Genomic DNA, 26,285 nt, shown 5'->3' with positions numbered 1-26,285 from the left:
CAAAAGATGCATTCGGGCTTATTTTATATTACGAGCATCCTGAAAAATCATGTTATTTTCGGGGAAACACGGTATGTGTGCCTCCATTTAAATTTCACAACAATTCTGAGTGGTAGGCATTGTTATACCCATTCTGCAGATGAGAAAAGCAGAGGACATGTCACTGGAAAGTGATGGAGCGGGGGGTGGGCACCCATGACTGCTGATTCCCACAGGCCGCTCCTTCTGTCTTTGTGCTCAGTTGCTGGTGTGGTGAATCAGAAATCAAACTGATGATCTCTGCCTCCTCCGTGCAACGTCAAGTGAAAAAGAAAAGAGAAAATGATGATTTGGGGGAGAAGAGACAGTCAGGAAATGGGGGGACACACTTGAAAGATGATGTATTTAATGTTTATGCCTCTTCCTCTTGTCCCTCAAGTGGAGTTTGGCATCCAGCTGTCGAAGTTGACAATCGATGAGCATCTTGGGCGAGTGAACTGCTTGAAAACTTGCCTGTGGCTCTAGCCGTGGCAGGCGATTCATCCACAAGACTGTGGGGCTTTCAGGGTAAAATACTTGCCAATATTTTTTCCCTTCTGCTCATGCTTTTCCCAAAGGGTGACAAATGGTCATAGTTTGCCAAGAAAGCACTATGTATGCTCTTGAAGGAAGCTATCCTGGTATCTCGCGCCTGCTCTCTAAGAGAAAGGGAAGTGATCAAATCCCCCAGCTTGAATCTGAGTGTCTAGAACTCCGGCGGCCAATCCAAGGTCGGCTGTTCCTTAGGCTATCTGTCTCTCCCCTTCTTTTCCCCCTTGGGCATAGGAGAGAGAGAAAAAAAAGTATTGCTTTTTCCCCCCCTGTAAATCATTCAGTTAGATATTCAGGAGGGGAAGAGGGAAGCCTTGGGTAAAGGACAGGATGAGGTGAGAAGCTTCCTTGGGAATGTATAAAAAAATGACCAAGGTGATATCGGCAGGAAGGATTCTGAGCCAAGGAAGAGATGCCCTCCCCGCGGTAGCCAGGTGGGGTAACTGCCCGGCCCTGTGCTGGTTGTTCTGTACATCTTGTCTTCCTTAATCATCCAACCACTTGTGAGGGAGACGTAACGATTACCCTCATTGTGTGATGAGTCAGTTCAGTGTCAGAGAGGTGAGGTGACTTGCCGAAGGCCAGAGTACTGGGCTAGTAATTGGAGCAAGGACATCCCAGGCACAGGAAATAGCTTGAGTGAAAGTGGGGAGGTGAGAATGGGCTCCTGATGGCTGCAGGTAACTGGGCAAGGCTGGCATCCTGGATGCGCGTGAGAGAATGGCAGGGCACGAGTTCCGGAAGGACTTGGGAAGCTCCGACTGGGCAGACAGTGGGAGCTGAGGGTTTTTGAAGCTGCGGGGGACATCATTTTACACTAGTCCCCCCCTTAGCCATGGTTTTGCTTTCCATAGACTCCGTTACCTGCCGTCAACCACAGTCCGAAAATATTAAATGGAAAACTCCAGCAGTAAACAATTCATAAGTTTTAAATTACGCGCCATGCTGAGTAGCTTGGTGAAATCTCGCGCAATCCCACTTTGTCCCTCCTGGGACGTGAATCACCTCTTTGTCTAGCGTTTCCATACTGTAGACGCTCCCTGCTCATTAGTCACTTAGCAGCCATCTGGGTTAGTAGGTCAGCTGTTGAGGTGTCACAGTGATTGTGTTCAGCTCACCTTTATATTAATCGTGGCCCTAAAGTACAAGCGTAGTGATGCTGGCAATTTGGACATGCCATGGAGAAGTCTTAAAGTGCTTCCTCTAAGTGAAAAGGTGGACGTTCTTCATAAGGAAAGAAAAAAAAAAATTGTACGCTGAGGTTGCTAAGATCTACGGTAAGAATGATTGACTCTTCTATCTGTGAACTTGTGAAGAGGGAAAAAGGAATTCATGCTAGTTTTGCTGCTGCACCTCACCCTGAAAAAGTTTTGGCCACGGTGTGTGATATAGATAAGTGCTTAGTTAAGATGGGAAAAGTATTACATTTGTGGGTGGAAGACATGACTTTGTCAGAAGGTCAACAGCAGCCTAACGCTACATGATGACGTCAACATCATTCACTTCACTTTGTCTTAACACGTAGGCCTTGTATCGTTTCCCAGCATCCCAAGAAGAAGGCTGACTACAGTGCAATAAGATATTTTAAGCTACTTTAAGAGAGAGACCTCCTTCACATAACTTTTATTATAGGATATTGTTATAATTGTTCTATTTTATTACACATTACTGTTGTTAGTCTCTTACGGTGCCTAAGTTATAAATTAAACTTTATCCCAGGTATGTATGCATAGGAAATGCATAGTATACGTAGGGTCTGGTACTATCTAAGATTTCAGGCATCCAAGACCCACGGGGGGGTCTTGAAACAGAATCCCCTTGGATAAGGGAAATACTTGTTTCCCTTGAATCCGAGCTGGTCTCATGATTGGCTTTGACCACTTGAATGCACCAGAAGTGATATTCTGGGGCTTCCAAAGAGTTTCCACTTCCTGCCTCTTGGAACCCAGCTGTGATGCTGTGAGAAGCCCAGCCCACATGGAGAAAATGCGTGGGTAAGAATTGAGGCTCTCTGGCTGGTCGCCCCATCTGTGCGTCCGGCTGACCCCAACTGCTAGCCAGGTGAGCAAACCGTCTGGGATGCTCCGTCCCAGTACATCTCCCAGACAACTGTATCCCCAGCCAACACCACGGAGAGCAGAAGAATCACCCAGCCGAGCCCCATCAACACAGAATCAGGAGAGAGAATATAGTCGCGTTGATTCAAGACATGATGGTGGCAATGCCCAAGATAGTCTGCACTTTCCAGTGGGGTAGCCACCTGTGGCCTGTAAGCCCTCGACCTCGGGCTAGTGCATTTGAGGAGCTGGATTTTTAATTTTATTGAACTTTAATTAATAAAAATAATGAGCTCTGAGTTAATAAAAGTCAGCTGGCACGTTCGGCAGTCGACCTGGAAATTTCCTTCACCAGACGGACAGGTTCATTAGATATTATTTCTATCTCCAGGGGACATTTTGCTAACTGTTCATTAGTCAAGTCCCGTGTTCTCCTGCCTCCAATAGCAGTTTCCTCGCTGCCCTTCCAGCTTCCATTAACAGTCTCCTGGAGATACGTCAGCCTTCCACCCTGGTTCAAGGCCATGGCCACGTTTCAGGTTTACGTGACGGCAGTACCCTACTTCGGCCATTACTCTTCCACCTATGTATTGGCCAATAAGAAACCCCACGCGATTGAGTGTCTTGACTTAAATCGACACCATTGTATTATCTCTCCTGATAACAAATTCTATAAGATGTAGCTAATTACACCGTCCCGGACACGTCCCTTGGACTGCCCCCGTCAAGTGTTAGTAGGGAACTTTCAGGAAGTACAGGGCACACCCAAGGGGTTAAACTAAAGGACTGCTACTCAAAGAGTGGTCCCCGGATGGGCAATATAAGCCTCTCCTGAGAGTTGTTAGAGATGAAACTTGCCGGGCCCCACCCCAGTTTTACTGAGTTAGAACCTTGGGTGGGCGTGGGTGTGGAGGCTGGGGGTATAGGTAGCAGTCTCCTGGTAATTCCTGTACACAAACTTTGAGAAATACTACAGAGCGTTTACTAAAGAGACTTCTCCTGAGTTGAGGGCAAGGCTAAGAACAGCAACAAAAGAGAGCGAGACATCAGGAGCTCACAGGGAAGACGAAGGTATTGATGGGCCCCAGGGAGCTGGAGCCTGGCAGGGAGCCCCACCCGCAGGCCCTCAGTCCACAGCTGGGCTAAGGAAGCAGGACGGAGGGTTTGGGGGAGGGTGGCGAAAACCCTGACCCCCTCTCCTCTGCCCTCTGATTTTTTAAATTGGAGCCCCAGTTGGCCACAACCAAGCAAAAACCAGAGGACAAAGGAGCCTCCTCTGCCCAGAGCAGGGCAGAGCGGGGTGGAGAATGGATCTGGGGATCAAATGGAATCACACCAGTACACACAGTTATGATGTGTTAGCTATGTTTTTAAAAAGACACATTATTTAATCCATGAATGCGTAACAACTAACATTAAAAAGATATTAGTTCTCGTGAAAATCATCTTACTTATAACATCCTGGGGAACTGGGCTGTTAGCAATGAGATCTTTCCGTACAATTTTAAGAAGGGAAACAACCCCTATCAATGTTTCTTTCCACTTTATGTTTCCATCCCCTCCGCTGTTTTCCCCCTCCCCTCTTCCTGTTCCTTCCTCATCGCGTCCCCTCTTCTCTCCCGTTCCCTGTCTTTCTTCCCTCTCCCCTCTCTCCAGCCATCTTTATATTATGTAACAATATTGTAGTAAATACAGTTCCGCGTCCTGTCTTCATTTTAAGTTATGTTTTGAGCATTTCCCTGTTCCATTAAGGACTTTCTGAAAACATGTTTTTTAGTGGCTGTGAAGATGGTTTAAAGATGATTGTTATTGTAAGCTGTCTCAAATCCTTTTGGGAAGTAGGTGGTGCATCATGCATAAATTATAAATGAAAAGCAAGTTATTCTTAATTTTACCCTCAACTTCTGAAGTGCATTAGCTCTTTGCGGATCTGTTTCTCCAAAGCCACAGAGACTGAAGGGACAAGTGACAATGACCAAAAAGGAGCCAGGAGTGGAAGGTGTTGAACTGGGGCTTCCTGCCCAGGCTCTGTCCAATTTCTGCCTGTGTCATCTTGGGGGCATCTCATCGGTCAAATGCAGGTGCTTGGACCAGCTCAGGTTCAAGGTCTCTGTTAATTCCGACTCTGATTGCTGATGCAAATCGAATGCCTCTTGTAGACAGGAGAAAGCCTCTGTTCAGAGACTGCGCACCTCCTCCATTGCACCCTGGTTCCTGTCACCATCAGCTCCCCCCCCATCAGCACCAACAGCAGTCGCCCCCCCCACACACACACACACAGTGGTCTCTTCCACTCACTCTTGCCCTCTACGGTCTGTTCTCCTCATGGCAGCTAGAGCGATCTGTTAAAGGATACGTCAGATGGTGGGACACATCTCATTACCCGTCGTCATGGCTAATAAGGCTCCCTGTGATCAGCTGCCCCCCCCCACCTTTCTGATCTCAGCTCCTTCTGCTTCCCCCTGGCTCACTCCACTCCAGCCGAATCCATCCACCACATGCCCACTCAGGAGTGTTTGCACCCGCTGTTCCCTCTTCTCAGAATGCTGTTCCCACCCATTCCCTCAAAGCGCCTACCTCATCAGAGAGGCCTTTCTCACCTCCCTCTAACATAGCCTGACCCCCATGGCTCCTTGTACCCTTCTGCAGTTTCTTTTTCTTTCATGGCACTCGTCTCAGCCATGATATCTGTAGGGACTTGTGTACTTATAATTTGTCTATCCCCAGGAGCATCCGAGTTTCATGTGAGCAGGAACTTGGTCTGTTTTATTCACTCCTACATCCCCTGGACTTGGACGTGAATTCACTAAGTGCTCAGGAAAGTGCACTTAGTAGGAAATCGATAAAAATGGATTGAATGAATGAATGGGTTGAATGAATGAATAAAAGCTTGCTGGGGCAAGTCAGTTCTCAGGAGGAGAATTGCACAAACACGGGAGCATCATGGCTGGCCTGCCTCCTTTATCCAGAAGCGATTATGTTGCTGTTACTTATTGTTCCACTCCCTCAGGCCACCTCCTAAAGGCGCCTCCTGGCTTCTCCTTCAGCTCTTTGCCCGAGTTCTAATTCTCCTCCTTCTCGTCTGTCCCTCCCAGTGGTCTGGGGGCCCCTCTGCACCTCGCAACCCACGGCAATCCACCTTTCCTGTTTTCACGGCGTTTAACGGCTTCCAATGTGCACCCTCTACGACATGCAATTCCCTTTATCCTGGACGTAGGTGCTGCTGTTTTCATTGTAGTCACTTGTCCATACTGCACACTGTAAGGAGCACCCACCCTGCTGGGGACTTGGTGACAGAGCAGATGGTTCCTGCTCTGACTGAGCTCAAAACCTGGCAGGGGAGACGGACGTGAAACACATCACAGGGTGACTTTTTTCCCCCAATTACAATTATCCTAAGTGCAGTGGAGGAAAAACAAGTACCACTTATTGTCTCCACATCTTACATAATTAATCTCATTTCATCCTCACATGAACCCTCTGATGGGAGCCCAATACGGCTCCTGTTTTGCAGATGAGACGCAGTCGCAGAGGACACTTCCCCAGGGTCCAGTGTATTGTGCATATGTGTGTATACATATTCCCATATAATATTTATCTCTTTCTATTTTACTTACTGTATATATTATACAATGATATAAATATATTTAATACATATGCATGCAAATATATAAATATTATACATTTGTATATATACTTATGTTGTATAAATAATGCATATTTTATATGTTGTAGCTACATCATATTTATATATCTATTTATATTAGTCATATATTCGTATACTAATGAGAACAAGAAAGCTGCACTCTAGGAAGATGGGGTGAGTTGCCCAAGGCCCTGCAGCTCACGTGTACACAAATTTGGGATGAGACCCAGCTTTCTGACACTGCACCAGGTGCCCCTTTTCCTCTGCTGCGGCTGCCTCCAGCTCTGACAGCCTCCAAACCTCTGCCCTCACGTCCAGAAGGTTAAAAAGTCCTTTTTAGAATTAATGGGCAAGAAGCCCTGCCCTGCTCTCTCGCCAGGCACCAAAGTGCACATACTGGCCCTGTGGTACAAGCGTTGATTCATTCATGGAGAAAAGTCCGACCCCTGAGCTCCCTGGCGGTCCAGGCGGCATTACTGCGCCTGTCCCTCAACACCCCGCCCCACCCCACCCCACCCCACCCCACCCCACCCAGACACCTGCCTGAAAGCCAGGCAGGAGGGGCAGCTCCAGCCACCCGGTGTGTGCAAACCCCCGCTGTTCTCTGTCTAGTGGGTGCCTGTTCACGTGCATTGTCTTCTGTCCGCACTGCTGGCTGAGGGTGGCAGGCAGCTGTCTATCACGTCTACCTGATGGGCCGCCGGCAGAGTCTATTAGGATGAGGTCCACGGAGCCCCCTTCTAAGGCTGTGCTGCACTGAGGGTGGAGTTCTGCTCTGCTGAGGAGGAACATAGCACAGAACCGACTGCCAGACCGGGAACCAGGGAGAAAGCAGGCCTGGTGTTTTGAGTCTACTGTGAATTAGAAGTCGAGAAGCAGGCGTCAGCCCAGTAGATCAGGGTGGTAGATAACAATTTGATTTGCACACGTTGCTCCATGCACCTAGGCGTTAGATGGGGGTTGTATGGTTTTATTTTGTATTCTGTACATTTGTTGTATTTTTTCATCTGTGCATATGTTTTACTTTACTACACACACACACACACACACACACACACACACAGTATGTACATACACATTTTCCCCTGGGGGTGATAAAGTGGAGAGTAATACTTATGGATAAGGGGCAGTGGCTGACCTAGCAAGAGGATTCAGAATTTGAAGACCAGTCACAGAAAGCCGGCTCTGCCACCTACTCTCTAGTCAAGCCCTTTAAATCCTCTGGGCCTCTGTTTTCCCATCTGCAAAGTGGGGATTATAATGCTGGCCGATGTTCTTTGAGTATCTGTTATCAGAGGCAGAGATTCCTGAGTAAGTGCCCTGTCGTGCAGGGAGGCCTGCGGGGTCTCTGGTCCTGCTCCCCATACAAGAACGCAGGATATGGTGAGGCCAAAAAGAAACACCCACGGAGCCATAGGTAGGGGAGTCATACTAGTATATTCTCGCTGGCGGCACTATACTCTCACTGGAGGCTGGATCCACACTGTCCGCAAACCGCCATCCACGCTTGCCAGCCCAGCCGCCATCTCCTTGCTAGCCCCCATTCTCTCTCTCTCCTCTGCTAGCGTAGCCACAGCAGTTATATTGTGGCCAATGGCTCACTGGTTACAGCTGACGGCCAACTAGCCACAGCTGACGGCCATGCAATCACAGTTGATGGCCATTTACTACCTGAGCCAGCACCTGTCTATGTGAGGCCGAGAGCCTGGAAACTACTTTCTGGGGCTCTGCCCCCACATGCCCCCCCCCACACACTCCCCTGTGCTCTCCTGCATGTGGCCTGCACAAAGCGCTTATACACACAGTGACCAAGAGCCAATGCACAATTGGGAGGTGGGAGAAATGGGTCACAGAGCCCTGCCCGGGTGGGAATGCTGGGCCGGTCTTCCCCTGGGGTGCAGGCAGGTCAGGACAGAGCCTGCAGACTGGCTTTGGTTTCTGCCCGGTGGCCGGCAGGCACAGGGACAAAAGAAAACAAGAAAGGACGAGGGAAGAATGTCTGCGCTTTCCTCCACTGAGGCTATAACTCAGCCTCCCCTGAGCAGGAAGACCCTCTATCCATCTTGCAGAGGGAGTCGGAGGAAGTGGGAAGAAGGCACTGCTAGGACCAGCCCTGCTGGTCTGCGGCCCGGAGCTGACGTGTGCCTCTCAGCGCAGTGAGCTCAGCAAAGCGTGGCCCCGTGGATGTTAGGTTAGCAATTTCTCCACCCCTCAGACTGGGTGCATACGGGTGATGGATACAGGACCGGAATCCTCTTCTCCCTGGAGGACGAGTCCAGAAATGAGAGCAGACAGGAGGTGTGGGGACAGAGCCCCAGAAAGTAGTTTCCAGGCTCTCGGCCTCACATGGAGGAGTGCTGGCTCGGGTAGTAGATGGCCGTCAGCTGTGGCTGATGGGCCGTCAGCTGTAGCCAGTTAGCCAATTAGCCGCCAATATAACTGCTGCGGCTACGGAGGAGAGAAAAGAGAGAGAAGAGAATGGAGGCAAGGAGATGGCGGCTGGGCTGGCAAGCGTGGATGGCGGTTTGCGGACAGTGTGGATCCAGCCTCCAGTGAGAGTATAGTGCCGCCAGAGAGAATACAGTGGTATGACTCCCCTACCTATGGCTCCGTGGGTGTTCCTTTTTGGCCTCACCATGTCCTGCGTTCTTGTGTGGGGAGCGGGAGCAGAGACCCCGCAGGCCGCCCCGCACGACAAATGGCGCAGCGAGCAGGGTCTCCCGCACGACAGGAGGAAACACACCCTCCTTTGAAACATCGTCTGGGGTTGGTCTTGTCTGTCACTGGGTAAAAGGCTGAGCCAGCGGTCCAGTGGTGTATACAGTAGTAGCTCGGTTTTCGAACGTCTCCGTTGACGAACATTTCAGTTTACGAACGCCATAAACCGGGAAGTAAGTGCTTTGGTTTTCGAACACGCCTTGGAAGTCGAAGGTGTCCCGCGGCTTCCGCTGAGTGCAAGATCCGGAGGCCCAGCTGTCGGCTATTTTCCAACGTTTCAGAACTCGAACGGTCTTCCAGAACGGATTACGTTCGGAAACCGAGGTACCACTGTAGTTCTCCTTGGGGACAAGCAGCAGCATAACCAGACCATTCTGCTTCTGCTTCTGGAGAGTCCCTCCCAGCACATCCGGGGGTGTTTTTCTGGAACCAGGGGAATGGGTGGTGCAGCTCTTACCCTCCGGAATTCTCTGAAATGGGTCATGATCACTCATTCCCTAAGGGAAGGCTGTCCATCTCTAATGGCGCCCGTCTCAGATCCTACCCAGGGAGGTTGTCCAGCTTCTGGGGCACCGTACCTAGTCCCAAGAGGAAACCAGAGTAACTCCCCTCCGGTTAACTCTCCTTCTCCTTATAAATTGGGGTTCAAAGGAGTTAAAGTCTGGAATTCTCCCCTGCCCAATTTTTGCTCTGCTTTGTCTTCGTCTGAATAGTGAATAATAATAGTAATAATAGTAATAGTAGTAATCGCTGCCATCATGCATCGGTCACTTACTATGAGCTAAGGACTAGTGTAAGCACTTTCAGTATTAATTTATTTACTGCTCACATCTACCCTGTGAGGTTGGAGCTCTTCGTATCCCCATTTTCTAGATGGGGAAATTGAGGCACAGGAGGGTGGTTTGCCCAAGGTCACATGGCAGGTGTCTCCAAGTCCACGCTCTTAACCACTAAGCTCCATGTCTCTGTGTCCCTGGGGGTCAATGAACAGACTTAGTGTTATCTGGAGACGGCAGAGACACAGAGAATAGGCGGGAAAAGAAAACAATCTCCCTAGTTTATGCTTCTCTAGGAGGCTAATCTCTTCGTACCAGTTGTATGGAACTTAAAAACCATGAATTTAAACTCAGGTGGGAAAGATCTCCTACGCAGAGGTTGTGACCCTCTGCCTGCCTGGTCCTGGGGAAGAACCCACCTGTGTGTCAAAGCCTGTCCCCTCTTTCACAGAGTGGGGCTCGTCTAAGTGATGCACGCTCGTCTCCCTGCCCCATTCGGGGGTTTCCTTGCTCGCGGCTCTCTTCTTCCCTTTGGAACCCTTCCTACATATTGAAAGCCTCCAATGTCCATTTTCTTTGGGTCTGTGGAGAACAAACGCCCACTTCCCGTCAGTCACAGGTGCCTTGCCTTGGACAACTCTCCAGGCACTGCTTGACGCCCCATGCTCTCTAAGGTCCCCACTGCCGAGCTTGTCTGTGTTGTTTCCATCTTCAGCCATGTCCCCGGGATTTAGGACCATTCAAGGAAAGTCAATTGTTGAATGGGAAATTTGGCACATTGCCTTTCGGGACTGGCTGTTGTGGAATTGGCGTCTGGTGTACTGGCCTGATTCCATATCTCGAAGTTCATTAGCCCTTGTTCTTTCTTCCTTGAAAGGAATGAGAGAGAGAGAGAGAGAGAGAGAGAGAAAGAGAGAGAGAGAGAGAGAGAGAGAGAGAATCACTCGTGGCTTGCAGCTACACTAGCCGTTCAGTTTCTAGAATGCCCCAGCATCTTCCCACCTCAGCAGTTCTGTGTGCCAGGCACTATTCTGAGAATTTTACATGTATTTACTCATTTAGCCGCCCCCCCAATAACACTGTGAGGAAGGTATTATTAGTCTCCATTGTACAGATGGGGAAATAAGTGCAGAGAGGTTAAGTGACTTGCCTGGCGTCACACAGCTTATAAATGGAGAATCTGGGATTGGAGCTCAGGCATCCAGCTGCCGCTCATATTGCCTGAGAGGAGAGAGCGTCCTGTCTGAGCCTTAAACAGGCTTCCTTTGGTTGTCATCTCAGGCATCCCGTCCCCTCCTAACAGTTTGGGAGATGCTGATGCTTTGCTTGCCTGCCCACCAAGGGTGAGTCACTAGTGACACCCCGCACATACCTATGTTTCCAGCAGGGCCAGGTGAATTGAAGAGCGCTTTCTCAGGCGTGTCATCAAGAACCAAGCCGCATGCCGGCCTGGAGAAGTGGGAGACGTTTCCCGGAGAAGGTGACCTCTGACGGGTGAGTAGAAATTTATATGGGACAACAGCGGTGGGGAAGAGAAGAGAGAGTGGGGGACATGTGGGGTACTGCGAATGGCTGAGCAGGGATGGGGGAGGGGAGGGGGCAAGCAGCAAGAGCCAAGGCTGGAGGGATAGTCAGAGGCCAGAGTGTTCAGGGCCTTGCAAATACGACCCTGAGCTTGAGCTGTGTCCTCGAAGGAACTGGGCACCTTTGCAAAGACCCTGTGTACTAATTCCAACTTGGATTCTCAGGGGCTGCAACCATTTATTTATTCCCCATAACAACCAATAGCAGGGCCTCTATTGTTCACCCCGTTTTATAGACGAGGGCCACCGAGATGAAGAAACTTGCTCACGGCTACTCCCCTAGCAGGTGGAGCTAGCTTTGAACCTGGAGGTTCTAAGTCGAGTCTGCATGTTGACCCCGGTGCTCCATCCCTGAATTGGTCAGGGTGTGCCAGGCTGTTGGCAGGGAGAAGCCCGGGTCTTCCGGTGGGTGGTTCCCTGCGTGGAGGTGCAGGTCTCCCTCACCTTCATCTGGAACCAGCTGAGCAGCTGAAAATTCCATCCCTTGCAATTCACTTTTACAGCACGTATGACTGAGCCGACGTAAATTCGAGTTTAATCTTGCATGCCTAACGAACTCGCAGAGGTATCTCAGAAATTCTGCTTCTGTTCGCGAGATAGTGTGTGAGGCTTATTTCCACTGACAGGCAGTTTTATCATTATTTTTAAAGCAGGAACTTGTCTCGAATAGCTCAGGCGGTGTCAAAAGGAGAGATAACAAGCCTCCTAGAATAAAACGTCAGTGCAGGAAAGGAGCTAAATAGCAGCTAGTCCAACCCCCTCAATACACAGAGAGGACAGGAATTTTTCCCAGTGGCCCATCCCACTGTCCCCTTAGCCATCTGGTGGCAGGTTGCCCTTCTGGCTGCCTGGGGAGTGGTGTGGCGTGGGAGAGGCATTGGGGGCTTTAATATCAGGGGGCTAGGTTTCAATTCTGGCTCTGCCAAAGGGTTTCTAGGTCTGGCACCGTAGGCAAGTGACTTCACCTTTCTGGGGTTCAGGATCCCCATTTGTAAACTGGGGTAAGAGAAATGCTTTTGTGAAGATTAAGTGCTTATTGCAATGCCTGGTACATGGGAGGCACTCATTATATTCTGGTTTCCTGTCCCCAAACGCAAGGGAGGGGTAGGCAGAAGAACTGGGTGTCACCTTGGGGAGTTTACTGTCTAGCAGGGAGACAGACCTGCAAAGCGATGCGCTCCTTACCGGCAACGAGGAAAGTACGATGTGCGCTGGGAACAGACAAGAGGGAGTGTCTGTGCTCGGGGAAGCGAGGGGAGGCTCTGAGTAGGTAACATTTGTCTAGGGCCTCGAAGTATGAGCAGGAGTTCACCACGTAGCTATCAGAGAAAAGATTTCCAAATAGAGGAGGCAGGATGACGATGACGATTGTGATGATGGTGACGATGATGACGTAGAATGGAAAAGCAAGTGTCGCAAACTCCGCGGCAGGTTGAATCCTGTCTGCAGACGCACTTTCTCTGGCTAGTTTAAATGTTTGCATTTGAGTGCGTGTTCTCTCCAGGTCCCCAAAAGCCCCACCACTCCTTGAGCCTTCTACGTGGCCTGGTTCCTACCTTTCGGTTACCTGTCCAGCATCTGAGGCATCTGAGTTTGGAACCCTTAAGAATAACATCCATGGTTGCCACAGGAAGCCTCAGTAACTCCTTATTCCATCTGATTGAGTTGTATTTGCAAGCTGCAGACTCGGTGCTTTGATGCTTTAGGACAACAAGAATGTATCCGCGTGTTACAGGCTGAGTCGTGTCACCTCAAAATGCATGTGTCGGAACCCTAACCCGCAGTCCTTCGGCGTGGGGCTATATTTGGAAGTAGGGTCTTCAAAGAGATAAATAAATTCAGATGAGGCCACGGGGGTGGGCCCTAATCTAATCTGACAGGTGTCTTCATAAGGAGAGGACGTTTGGGCACAGACAGAGGGAAAGAAAATGTTGTGAAGATGCAGGAAGAAGGCAGCCATCTACAGGCCCAGGAAAGAGGCCTCAGAAGAAACCAACCCTGCCAATACCTTGACCTTGGACTTCCAGCCTCGCAAATTGTGACAAAGTCCATTTCTGTTGCTCAGGGTACCCAGTCTGTGCTACTTTGTTACGGCGGCACCAGGAAAGTCACACAAATATCTAGCTAGATACTGCCTGGTCTCCATAGGAATATGGGGCAGGGCCTTGCCGTTTAATGGCAGGAAAAACCACGTACTAATTTTAAAAATCCGTTTATTGAGCATGGACCTTTACTATATGGATCGGTTTCCTAGGGCTTCCGTAACAAATGACCTGAAATGTCTGCTTTCACAGTTAGAAAACCTTACGTCTGAAATCGAGGTGTTGTTAGGATTGGTTCCCCCTGGAGGCCCTGCGTCCTTGCTTGTGGTGGTCGCCAGCCATCCTTGGCGTTCTTTGCCTGTGGACACATCACTGCACTACCTGCCTTTGTCGTCACATCACTTCTTCTCTGTGTCTCCGTGTATCCTCTTCTGTTTCTCACAAGGACGTTCTTATTGGACGTAGGATCCACCCTAACCCAACGTGCTCTCATCTCGATCCTTGTGTTAGATACACCTGCGAAGACCCTATTTCCAAATAAGGTCACGTTCCAAGGTTCCGGGTGGGCATGACATTTTGGGGGGACACGATTCCACTTGCTACACCGTGTGTTATCTGATTTAATCCTGCAACAATCCTATACGGTAAGTAGAATTAATACAGGTGAAGACATGGTTGTTCAGAGACGTTAAGGACCTTGCCGTAGGTCACCCATCTGGTACGTCATGAAGTCAGGGTTTGAGTTGGGCGTTCTGGTTCCAGAGTCTTTGTTCTGAACCTGCTTCATGAAGTGAGGAATTCTATGAGGGTCACTCTCCACGCCCACCCAAGCACCTCCCGACCTGCTTTCTGTCACTGTAGCTTCGTTTTGCCTGTACTTGAACTTCATATGGGATCAGAGAACGTGTGATCTCTTGTGTCTGGGCGCCTTACCCTCAACGTAATGTTTTTGAGATCCATCTGTGTTATTGTATGCATTCGTCATTTGTTCATTTTTATTGATGAATTTCGTTTCGTTGTGTGAATCTGATTTGTTTTTGGTGGTGAACATTTGGATCATTTCCAGGTCTGAGTTATTATTCGCAGAGCTGCTACGTGCATTCGTATAAAAATCATTTTGTGGACACATGTTTTCATTTCTCTTGGCTCTCTAGGAGTGAAATTATTGGATCATGCCAAGTGTCTGTTTAACTAAGTGTCAAAGGGTTTCCCAGAGTGGTTGTTATAATAACATTTTACACTTCTACCTGCAATGTATCAGAGTTCCAGTCATTCAATGTCCTCACCAATATTTGGCGTTATCACTCTTCAATTTTAGCCTGTCTAGTGGGTATAAAGTGGTATCTCATTGTGGATTTAAATTGTGTTTCCCAGAAGATGAATGATATCATCTTTCCATGTAGCTTTTTGGCCATTTGAGCGTCTTCTTTTTGACATATCTGTTTAAGTCTTTTGTCTACTAAGTTTTTTCATTATGGGTTGTATGACTTGTTTACATATTCTGGAGGCAAGTTCTTTATCAGATATATGTATTGTGAATATTATCTCTTAGTCTGTGACTTGCCTTTTCGTTTTATTAATGTCTTTTGAAGAACAGAAGTTTTCAGTTTCGATAAAGTTTAATCTGTCATTTAAAAAATTATTATGGTTAATGCTTTTCCGTATCCTGTCTGAGAAATCTCTGTCTAAACCAAGGTTTCAAATGTGCTGTGCTAAGCTTCATTTTAGAAGTTTTTACATTTTTAGCTTTTAGGTTTAGGTCTGTGATCCAGCTGGGCTTAATTTTTCTGTTTGGTGTGAGGTAAAGTGTGAGGCATCTCTAAATCCACAGTTAAATAATTTATCTGTGTGCTATAAAACTAATATTAACGATAAAGAGAAAAACTACAACAATCTAAAACTAATATATACTCAGGATTCTTGCAGGTGCAAATGATAGAAAATCCAACTCATAATTTAATAAGGAAAGGAAGAGATATGGACTCATATAAGTGAAAAGTTCAGGAGAAGTTTAATGGTTCATAATTGATATTCAATTATAGGTACTAGGATATGGAACAGTTGGATAGCAGTTGAAGTCACTTTGGAAAAGTAGTGAACACGTCAGTATGGCTGGATCCAGGGGCTCATATGACGACATCAGCCTTGGTTTTTGTCTCTCTCTCCTCATCTCACATCTTCTCTCTTCCTTGTGGTCTGAGTCTCCAGACACGCTTTCCCCTTGCGGTGGTAAGATGGTTACCAGCGATGCTAGGCTTACATCTCATCCTATAAGCAACCCCAGCTCTTCAACAGTTTGAGGGATTATATTTTATTGATTTTTAAAAGTGAGCTCCTCGAATGCCTTGGTAGGGGGTGACTTCTTTCAGTGTGCCGTCAGTGCCCCAAAAGTCATGGAGGGAGGGACCTTTGCTGTTGGATTACCTCTTTGCAAGTTTGCATTCCTCCATTTCCCTGCATGGTGTCTTTTTCTGCATCGAAAAGCCCCGAGTCATTGATAGGTCGCTGTAAAGCAGTGAGTGAGTCAGAGCTCTAGAGTCAGATATAATCCCTTTCCGCTTTCATGTTGTACTAGCTGTCGGCAAGCTGTAGACCTCTCTGAGACTCAGTTTCCTCACCCGAAAAATGGGGAATAATAATAGTAGTGTCTTTCAGGATTGTTATCGGAGGAAAGTGAGATACTGCATGTAAAAAAAAATTAAGATGAGCGTTGGTACCTAACTAAGTATCAACTGCTTTTATGGCAGAATTGGACAACAATGAATTTGAGCTATTCCACAAGAGAGATAAACATACAGACTCGAGCTTTAATACCTCAGCATAATCGTGCTAAAGATAATTTTGAAATATCTAAATTATAGGCTGCAAGAGAGGTGCAGGGAGCTGGGCTCCCGCCTCACGCGTGCTCGGTCCAGTACACAACCATCACTACCACATGAGAAATGATGCTTCGATTACATAGAAAAGCAGCCCCACCCTCAACTTAGGGGTCTCAGGTAAAAAGTGGAATGAGAACATAGCTTAGATCCGAACCCAAATCGGGGTCTCTTACTTCCTTAATCCGTAACTTGAAAGCAGTTAATTTGGTCAGTGCCGCCACCCAGACTTACCACCCAGGCACGCTCAGAAATTCTGGCTAGTGGGGAGGGGTGCTTTCTTCATGCCGATGGGAGAGGAGAAATGCACCGGCAGTGTTGAAGTACAGAGATTGGAAAGCACACGAGAGGCACAGAGTGCGCCAGCGTGGGCAGTTGCTGTTAGCAGTTACCTGCCCACTAGTAAAACAGGATCCCGCTGACCTGAGCCGCAAGGAAGGGTAGAGAAAAGGCCAGAAGCTCTTTGCACGGAATTCCCTTGCAAAGAAAGGGTGAAGACAGAAGGGGAAACAACTCTCTTAAAAAAAAAAAAAAAAAAAAAAAACCCTTTTAGTTCTAAGCAGTTTTATGACCTTTGAAAGCCAAACTCAAATTAACATAGTGTTGCTAAGTAGAGAGCCTTTCCTGCTGGGTTTTCTATAATGAATAAACACCATTCATTTCTAATTAGCAGCACCCAGCTACATAAGGGCAATTAATATGCTAACATGAATTAAAACAGTAGGTCCTCTTAGGAAGGCAAACCATCAAGGCTTTCTTGGTTTACTCGCGTTTGCCCTCTGTGAGTCTGACATAGCAGGGGTTTTTTCTATGGCTCTTGTGATCTTATGCAGACTGGGGTGAGGAATAGCGAGGTTTCCATAATAAGGGGCATTGCCAGGCAGCGCAGTGCCACAAGCTCCCTGTCCTACTACACGCTCAGCTTTTCATAATTTCCTAGGCTCCTGTCATTGGCAAGTCCAGGAGGTGATTTATCTCATTGCAAATTTTGCTTTTGTGTCATTCACCATTTTGTGATTTGCCCTTGCCTCTTCATGGAAAGGGTTCTAAATAATCTGTGACGTGGGAAAGCTCGGATCCCCAGGGGGCCCTCGCTGGGACTGCTTTGAGGAACTAGCCTCCCCCAGGGCAGCAGAGATGGAGGCAAGCTGGGAGTCAGTTCTGCCATCCTTCAAGTGAGACCAGAGGGTTTGGGGTTGGCAGCGTCTCTCACCTGTACGTAAGGTGGACCGGCCTCCCCAGCTCCTGATACCAGCAGCTACCAGCTGTTAATCAGCTACCAAAGCTGGACCCTGATGTAATTTTACAATAGTTTTGGGGACTGTTTCTTCAAAAGGATCCAGTTTTCTGATGTATGAGCTTATGTAAGAACACGTGCAGCTGCGTCTGTCCAGAAGAGCCTGTAATCTTATTTTCACCCTCATTGGCTAGGCCAGTCCTTTTTTACAGCATGCAGTGAAACTGTAGTTTGGGTCAAAGTATCCTGAATCCTGAATTACAGAGAAAGCATCCAAAGCAATGAGCCGCTGTGGCCCAGCTGCAGTGTGGCCAGTGAGGTGACCGGGGTGGGCGGGGAGGTAAGGGGTGAGAGGGTGGGGAGGGGAAAGCCTTACCATTGCAGGAGGCCTTTAGCCTCTGCAGCTTGATGTCCAGAAAGAACAAACACCATGGAGGAGGCTGCAGATTTGAGTTCCTGCCCCCAGGGGCCTCCGCCACTCACGAGCTATATGCACCTGAGCAACCAATTTAGCTCCTTGCACCTCCGTTTCCCAAGGATGACGTGCCCTGCCTCAGAGGGAACGGTGACAGTTGTACTTTGTGGGGGACATAAAAGAAAGCTCAGTAAATAGCTCTGATTATTACACGAGGTAGCCAGGCCCAGGGGAGGGAGCTTCTGGAGTCAGACTGACCTGGATTCAAAGCCTGGTTGCTCTTACTAGCAGCGTGACCTTCGGCGATTTATTTCACTTCTCTGAGCGTCAGTTCCTTCATGAGCTAGTTTGGGATGATGTAACACACAGCACAGGGCTGTAGTTGAAACTGTATCCAAAAGCATCAAGCTCGGTACCTGAAACATTAACAGGTGCTCAGTAAACCCTGGCTTCCCTTCTGTGCTGGTTTTGGAGACAAGAGGTGGTCGAGTGGGGCAGAAAGAGCTGCCTGGGAATCTTGGCTGCCTCCCTAATGAGCTGCTTCATCCAGGGCCAGTTACTTACCTTCTGTGAGCCCCACGTTCTGCCTCCGTAAATCAGAGCATAGAATATTATTTATGACAGCGTTAAAGAGAAAATATGGTTAGTATGTGGCACATAGCAGAAGCAGCGCCTATCCATGAGGCACTTACTCTGTACCAGGCCCCGTTCTGAGTAATTTTCATATATTAATTCATTAAATCGTCAGAAAACATCGAGACAAGGGACTGTTTCTTCGGCCCATTTCACCAATAAGGAAATTGGGCACTGAGAGTTATATTCCAAGGTCATTTGCTAGTGAGCACTGGGAACTGGATTTAAACAGAGGCAATCTACCTCCACGTCCTAAATCTTTAATCATTGGGTTACATGAGTTTGTTTCCATGCTGCAACTTTTAAAGGCTCCTAAGTGGATTTGGAAAGGAAATAACAAGAAGAGCCTGTGGCTGAATTACAGCACAAGGAACCGGATGCAGTGGTGGCCTTCCCGGTGTGGTCAGGACAGTGTTGGAAACTGGACTCTGAATCGCCAGGGCAAGGAAGGGAGACTATAAGGCCGCCCTGGGGGCAGAGTCTGTAGGTTTGGCAGGCACGTAAATAAATGGCAGGGAGGCCGGGTGTAGGATGTAAGTCGCATGGGTCGGAGTAGGATCAAAGCTGGGACAAAGGAGTCCGAAACTCAGAGGCATGTTGAGCAGCCTTTCAAAGGGCAGGATCCAGACAGTCTCAGAGGTTCCAGGAAGCAGGAGCGACCGCCAGTGTCTTCAGGGAACCTGTGCTGGGTGAGTCAGGACCAGTGGTCTCTGTTCCTCTCCATCCTGAGAGTCCAGTTGGCTTGGATCATGTGGGAGGCGCAGGCAGCTTTGATTGACAGGCGGCTTTGATTGACATCCACGCGGTACCAACGAGGAAAGGCCCGGCTGTGCTGCAGTAGCAACAGCCCCACTCCCACACCCCAGTGGCTTCAACAATAAAGGTTTATTTCTTACTCATGTTACCATCCGGGTGCAGAGCAGCGCGGCTTAGGATGCAAAGCTTAAAAGCTGACGTGCTTTCACATAAGGCAGCTTCGTGGAACGTTGGTGGGGACCGAGAACCCTGCAGGACCTTTCAGGGCTCTGATCCTGGGCCTGGCTGTGGGAATGAAGGTGGTGGGGTGGGCAGGATCAGACGAGAAGGGACGAACCGGAAGCACAAGTAAGGGCCAGACCCCTGGTCCTCAGCAGCGGTGTGTGGGAGGGACTTTTGTCTCCGTCCCCAGAGTAATGACATAAAGTGTTGATTTAAATGAGATAATGGGATATGTTCGAGACCTTAGCCGGTGGTTCTCAGCTGCAGCCGCTCTTTAAAATCAGCCCAAGAACTTAAAAACAAACAAAAAACCAGTACTGATACTTTGGGCCCATCTTGGACCCACTGAACCAGAATACCTGATGGTGCAGGCTGACCATCAGTCTTTTTAAACTCCCACATGATTCTAAAGCACAGCTGGGGTGGAAAGCTGCTGCTCTGCTCATCTGGGCATCATTTTTGTGGGTCTTGTCATCTCCCGTTCCCAAAATAAAAATGAAAATACTGTTCTCAAGTGCTATTTGCCCTTTCCTGGGAAAGGCTACCAAAGCCCCCTCTGTTAGAGAGGAAGATTCGCAAGCATCAGGGGGCGCCAAACCCAGTCTCTCTCTTTGATGGAGAAGAGGACACCCTCCTTTCTAGTGCCCTGGCACTGGCTCCCCTTCATTTCATGTCACCTCCGCTGTGTACCTGTCACCAGATGCAGGAGCCCTGTGCTCAGGGGAAACACTGGGAGAATAAAGTGCCTGGCGCCCTCGCAGGTGGTTTCCTTCCGTCCCCTCCTTCTCTCTCTCTCTCTCCTTCTCTCTCTGCCTCTCTCTCCCCTTCCCTTTCTTCCTCGGTTTCACAGAACCGTCTAAGCGCCTGCATCTTTCTCTCCATGCCTCACCCTGGGGCCAAAGGTTATTTGCGAAACAGGCCTGGATTTGGACCCCAGTGCTGGGGTGCAGAAAACCACATCTCTTCATTTTCCGAAGTCAAGTGAACTCTGGCTCTGAGTCCCCCCATGGACTGATGAGATGTGCAGTATCTGTCACCTCTGGGCTGCCTCCCTCACCCGACGGGACTGTACCAAATCCTGGAGCTTACGTGGGTGCCATAGGGGCTTGGTCCTCAGCTGTCTGCTTTGGGAGGCGCTCCCCCACGGTGGCTCAGACACAGAGACCTCCCCGCAGCCAGTGAAGTCCTGCTTCCTGCTGAACACCCCTCGGATCCACGCGTCACCCCCTCAGAGGTTTATACCTCCTGGGGACTCTGCGAGGTCCCAGTACTTGTAGAATCTGCCTCCCCTCACCTTCATGGTCCTGGGAACTCTGGGGACACCGTTTCCTCCTCTGTCCACAGCACCAGCCTCTCTCCTCGTGCCCCGCTGTGGTGACTGCAGCTTCGTTCCATGGCAGGTCTGACCCGCTCGCTACAGACGGGAGTGGGGGCTTTCTTCAGAAGGACTCCTGGAATTCACAGAAGCTCTGGCTGCCTTCTCCCCTCACCCAAGACTGGCCTAGACCTTCACCTGACACTCTGCTCTCCCAGAGAAATAGAATTGGCGCCATATTCATGATTCACAATGTTCTAGTAGCCATCTTAAAACAAACAAAATGGATGAAATTATTGTATTTTATTCAACCCCACAGAGCCAGACTATTACCATTCGAACATGTAATCAATATGCAGTTGTTAATAAGATATTTTCCATCTGTTTTTAGTACTAAGCCATTGAAATATAGTGTGTAGTTTACACTTAGAGCGTATCTCAATTTGGGCTAAGCACGTGTCAGGCACTCAACTGCCACGTGTGGCTACCACGTCGCACGGTGCCACCTTTGAACAATAAACACACACAGAGATGTGTTTTTTGTTTTCCAGAAGGTGGGGAGACAGAAAATTACCTTTTCTATTTTCCTCTCCTCTGGCAGAGAAATAAGACAAAAAAATTAATATCTCAGTAGGTTATCTTGACACATGGAATTACAGAGAACAGAAGTCATTCAAAATAACTTAAGCAAAATGGGACCTTTTCTGGAAGGCTGCACGAGCACCTCGTGGAAGGCAGGATGGGAAATGCTGTGTTTCAGTAACAGAAAACCCCGTGGAACGAAAGGCAGGTAGATGCTGTCTACTTTTCTGTTTCAGTCTCTGTTCCTTTATCTGGGAGTATAACTTCTGCCCAGCTAACGCCCCAGGATGTCTCCTATCTTTTTCTAGGGTCTAAGGCTTAACTCTTTTTCTCTCTCAGAGACTGGCTGTCTCCATTTTCCACCTTGGAGAGCAGGGTGACTGGCCCACATGCGCCTCTGCAACCCCTACCTCTGAATTTATATATTGTTCAAGCCCAGCATGCAGAGATAACGGACCCAGCGGGGGTTCCCTTATCCGATCAGCTGTGTCCAAGGAGGCGTGGGCTCGCTCACAATGGAAAGAGCTGCAGTCTGCCAACCTATGGATGAGGAGGGAGTTCTTCGAGAATAGGGAGACGGGCTGGCAAATGGCCACAGAGCATCTACTCGAACGACAAGTAAGGAGTTGGGACACAGTGTTCGAGGCTGCTCATTTTCTGTCCAGGAAAAATGGAGCAGTCACAAAAAAGACTCCGGGCTTTTGTGTTGGACAAAAACGGCAGCTTACATACAGCCACGTCCATAGCAGCCTTCTTTTCAATAGCCAAAAGGTGGAAGCAACCCACGTGTCCACACACAGTTGAATGTATAAACAAATGGAGTCTGTACGTGTGATGGAATGTTATTCAGCCTTAAAAAGGAAGGACATTCTGAGACTCGCGACAACATGGATGAACCTTGCGGACATTAAGCTGAGTGAAATAAGCCAATCACAAGAGGACACCTACTGTATGATTCCACTTATATGAGTCGCACAGAGCAGTCAAATGCATCGAGACAAAAAGTAGAATGGTGCAATGCGAGGGCCTGGGGAAAGGGGGCAACGGGGAGCTATTTTCATGGGGACAGAGTTTCAGTTTGGGAAGATGATACAGTCCTGGAGATGGATGGTCATGATGGTTGCACGACAGTGGGAGTGTATTTAACGCCACTGAATTGTCCACCTACAATGGTAAAGACTGTGCTAGGTGTATTTTACCACAATTGGAAAACTTGGTAGCTTGATTCCTAGGTTTATTTTAAAGAACTGGTCATTGGCTGTGGGCATGAGGAACAAGCAGGACCGTTTCCCCCGGGGTTTTCTCCACTCTCACAAAGGAGTTGTTCCTGGGTCACGTGTGAGGTCAGTACGTCTTCTTTGCTGATGTTGAACTACACAGTTCTTCTCGTCTTTGGTCCAGTTCTAAGGATTATCTGTAAACAAACAGCAGGTACTGGTGATAACGTAATATTTTACACTCTCGGTTTAACTAAAACACAGCTGTGCTTGGAATGGGCTCTCCTTGAAGGGAGAATCTATGACGGGTTATAAAGGAAAATATATTCAGTGATAAATCTTTGCAACCCAATTCTGCTCTAGACTCACCTGGCTTGCACTCTTTTCTTGTACAGTGTCTGGGTGATGGTGGAAAGAGAAGCGGGGAGAAGCCAGAGAGAGCTGAGCCTAAATAGGGAGAGGAGACAAAGCAGAAAGACTGCGAACGCTTGATTTATGAGGGAGCTTTAGGGAGCATGAAATGAGAGAAGAGAGACAGGCTGGGGAAAGGAGTTTTGGGTTTCGCCGTGTACTAGAAAGGTGTTTTTCCCTTGGCGTTTCTAGCAAAAACTGCTGCAAAGATGGAAATTGCCTTTCAATTGCTATTTATTTGAATGTCATAAGGAGATGAGGTAAGGTGACAAGGCTGTATCTGGGTCACATTCACCTCGCCAGGATGGAGGAAATTGTCCTATGGTTGTGACTGAGTCAGTCGAATTTGACAGAGGAGTGAACCCTACGTGTCTAGGATCGTGTACATATCGGCTCCTTTTTTCTCCTTGCACTTCTTCCCCCCTCCCCAGCAACTTGTGAAAGGCCCTTCATATGTGATCAGCTGAAAGGAGCAGAAGCAGTCCCCTCCATGGGGACAGCACTGCAGCAATTATCACTTTATGTCACGCTGGAGCTCTATGGAAGAGCTGAACTGAGAAAAGATAGTGGCGGTGACAGAAATTATGTTGAGAATAGGTGTATATCACTTCATTTAGGGCAGGGGGAAGTCGGAATGTTCATAAACGTCCATTTGGTCTGCAAGCAAATAACTTAAGTCATTCAAACTCGGTCTTGCTGGGCCGTAAAGCCTCTGGCGCTGTTTTGTATAAAGGACTCTATAGAAAAATAAATTATATTTATTGAGTTGAACTTCAAGTAATAATCCTGCCACCTACTCTTTTTTTTTTTTTCCTGGGCCTTGCACGTCCTATGAATTTTGATGAATTACCAAAAGTTCTGTGGCAACCTAATTACTTAAACAAAGAGCTACCCAGGTAATAACACACGCACCTGTAGACCGGAGAAAAACTCAGTTGCCTTCTAGGTAGCACCATTATTTATTCTCACTGCTCTGATTGCCTTTCTCCAAAATAAGGTTCCGAGTGTTACCTTTTTGTTTAAGGTGCCAGGTGGTTCCTGGGAATGTAGGTTCCTGGGAACCTACCTTTCTATTCTACCAGGGACTCACTCTTGGATGCTTCTGGGGAGAGTCCTTCTGTCTCCAAGCTCTGAATCTTGGCTTTCGGTGGTCAAGCCTGATGCAACACCTGGTCCGCCCCAGTGCCTCCTTCATACGGAAAAGATGCAGGGAGCTTGGCTGAGAAGCACCCCAGAGTCATGCCAATCCATAAAACAACACATTCATGGAATCCCACAGCACTGCTTACGTCCTGCTCTTCTGATTCTGATTTGTCTGCATTGCCTCTTCTGAAGACTCAGCTCCGATATCACTTCCTCCAGGGAGCTCCCTCTGATTTCTCCTGGGCTTGATTAGGTTGCGTCTTTCCCCTAGGCTCCTTGTAGAGAGAGCATTTATTGAAATTTTGGATATTGGGGATCTTTGAGCTCCCTATGTTTAGAGAATTCATTCAGTCATTCACTTATTTGTTCAACAGTATTTATTGAGAGCCTACTATGTTCCAGGCGTCATTCTTGGCATTGGGGACAAAGCAGTAAATAAACTAGACACAAATCCCTTCCCTCTGGAGCTTACATTTCAGAAGCATGTAAATAAACAGACATATAGTATATGAGATAATGGTAAGAACTATGGAGGAAAATATAGTATGGAAAGCTGATGAGTGCTGGCGGAGGGACAAACTAGGGGTTTTCTTTTCCCCTTTTTTCCGCCAGCTTTATTGAGCTATAACTGATATATAACGTGTAAGGTTAAGGTCTATGATGGGTTGATTTGACCTGTTTGGTCTCCCTGAGAAGGTGACATTTGAGCAAAACCCAGGAGCAGTTCCTTTTACCCTGAGAGTTCTGGGGGTGTGAGACAGTTTGCCTCTGTCACAACTCAACAGGTGAGACACTCATTTCCCCAGCATGCCTTGCAGCTAAAATAAGCCAAAGACTTTGCTTTGGGATCTGGAAAGCTAAAGAAGCTGGGCCAGTGGAGAAGCTGTGCTTACACAGCTGTGGCTTCAGGGGTGTGGGGCGGGAGGAGTCCCGTGCAACTTGTGGTGTCCAGGGCTGGGGTCGCGCTGTTAAACTGTAATGGCCATTGTGCACTGACCGTGGCTGCAGACTCCTCACCATGGTAGTTCTGAGACTTGAGGGACGAGCTTCCCCGGAGCCGCCTTTTCCTGCCTGTGTTTCTGAGCCGTGTTCTTTCGTCTCTCTGGTGCTTCTGTGAGATCCCTGGAATCCTTCCAGTACATTTCTTTTCTGCTCACATAAGCTCCAGTTGGTTTCTGTTGCTGGCACCCGGTCACTCTGGCTGACGGGCACATACCCATTCTATCCTGGGCTTGCACATCAGTGTATTGTAATGCCTTGTTTATCTGTGTATCCCTTGTTTACCACGAGCTCTTGAGAGGAGGGACCACATATTTGTTGTTTATCGTCATGCCTTCAGTTTCAAGCCTGGCTGTCAGCACATAGTAGTCTCAGTGTGTGTTTGTTGAATCTGTCAACGAACGAGGAAAGGAAAGAATGCACAGTGGGAACTTCTGAGTCCATGCTTTTCTTCACAGCATCTTTGCTTTCACACGAAGTCCAGAGGCCATATCCAAGCATGCCAAGGCAGCTCTGTCACTCGAGTCCAAAGCCATCTCCTGCAGCAAGCGTGCAGATCACAGGAGAGTGCTTTTCCATTGCTGGTAAAGCAGCTTTCTATCTGGGTGCCACTGCAGGACTCATTCTTTGAGGAAGGGGGAAAACATGTCAAAATGCGTCCTCAGTCTCAGTTCAAAAGAGAGAAAGTGGAAGTCTATTGAATGCAGAGTGGAACCAGGACAACTGGACTGGACTCCTGTTGAGCTGATGGTCTGGGGGCATCATGACATGGGCTTCAGTTTCTTCTTCTGCAAAATGAGGAGATGGCCTGTCCTGTGTGTTGTAGAAACGTAGCAACATCCCTGGCCTCTGCTCAGTAGATGCCAGTAGCACGCCCCTCATTGTGACAAGCAATGTTTTCAGACATTGCCAAATGTCCCTTGGGATATAACATTTTTCCTGGTCGAGAGCCACTGAATTCGATGACATATAAGTAGATTCCAAGTTCTAGGGTTAGAGCAAGAGTTGAGGCATTCTCTGCCATAGCCTAGCATCTTGCCCTGTGTGTGGCGTCAGAGTAAGCGTTTGGTAGAAGCTGAGTGAATGA

General features: G+C 48.3%; 1 protein-coding gene across 5 annotated transcripts in view; it reads left to right on the top strand.

The window, feature by feature from the left end:
• IQCK (IQ motif containing K) overlaps positions 1-26,285 on the top strand; it is a 348,027-nt gene that overhangs the window by 237,085 nt on the left and 84,657 nt on the right. For all 5 annotated transcript variants that reach the window (XR_016022511.1, XR_016022509.1, XR_016022510.1 and 2 more), the window contains one exon: positions 11,152-11,261. The gene's annotated coding sequence lies outside the window, so the exon portion shown is untranslated. The remainder of the gene's footprint in view (positions 1-11,151; positions 11,262-26,285) is intronic.

This window comes from Rhinolophus sinicus, chromosome 10 (assembly GCF_057876585.1).
Source record: "Rhinolophus sinicus isolate RSI-liver-muscle chromosome 10, RSI-T2T, whole genome shotgun sequence".
In the NCBI taxonomy this organism is placed as follows: domain Eukaryota; kingdom Metazoa; phylum Chordata; class Mammalia; order Chiroptera; family Rhinolophidae; genus Rhinolophus; species Rhinolophus sinicus.
Note: the sequence above shows the minus strand (reverse complement) of the source record. Positions and strands in the feature narration are given on the sequence as shown.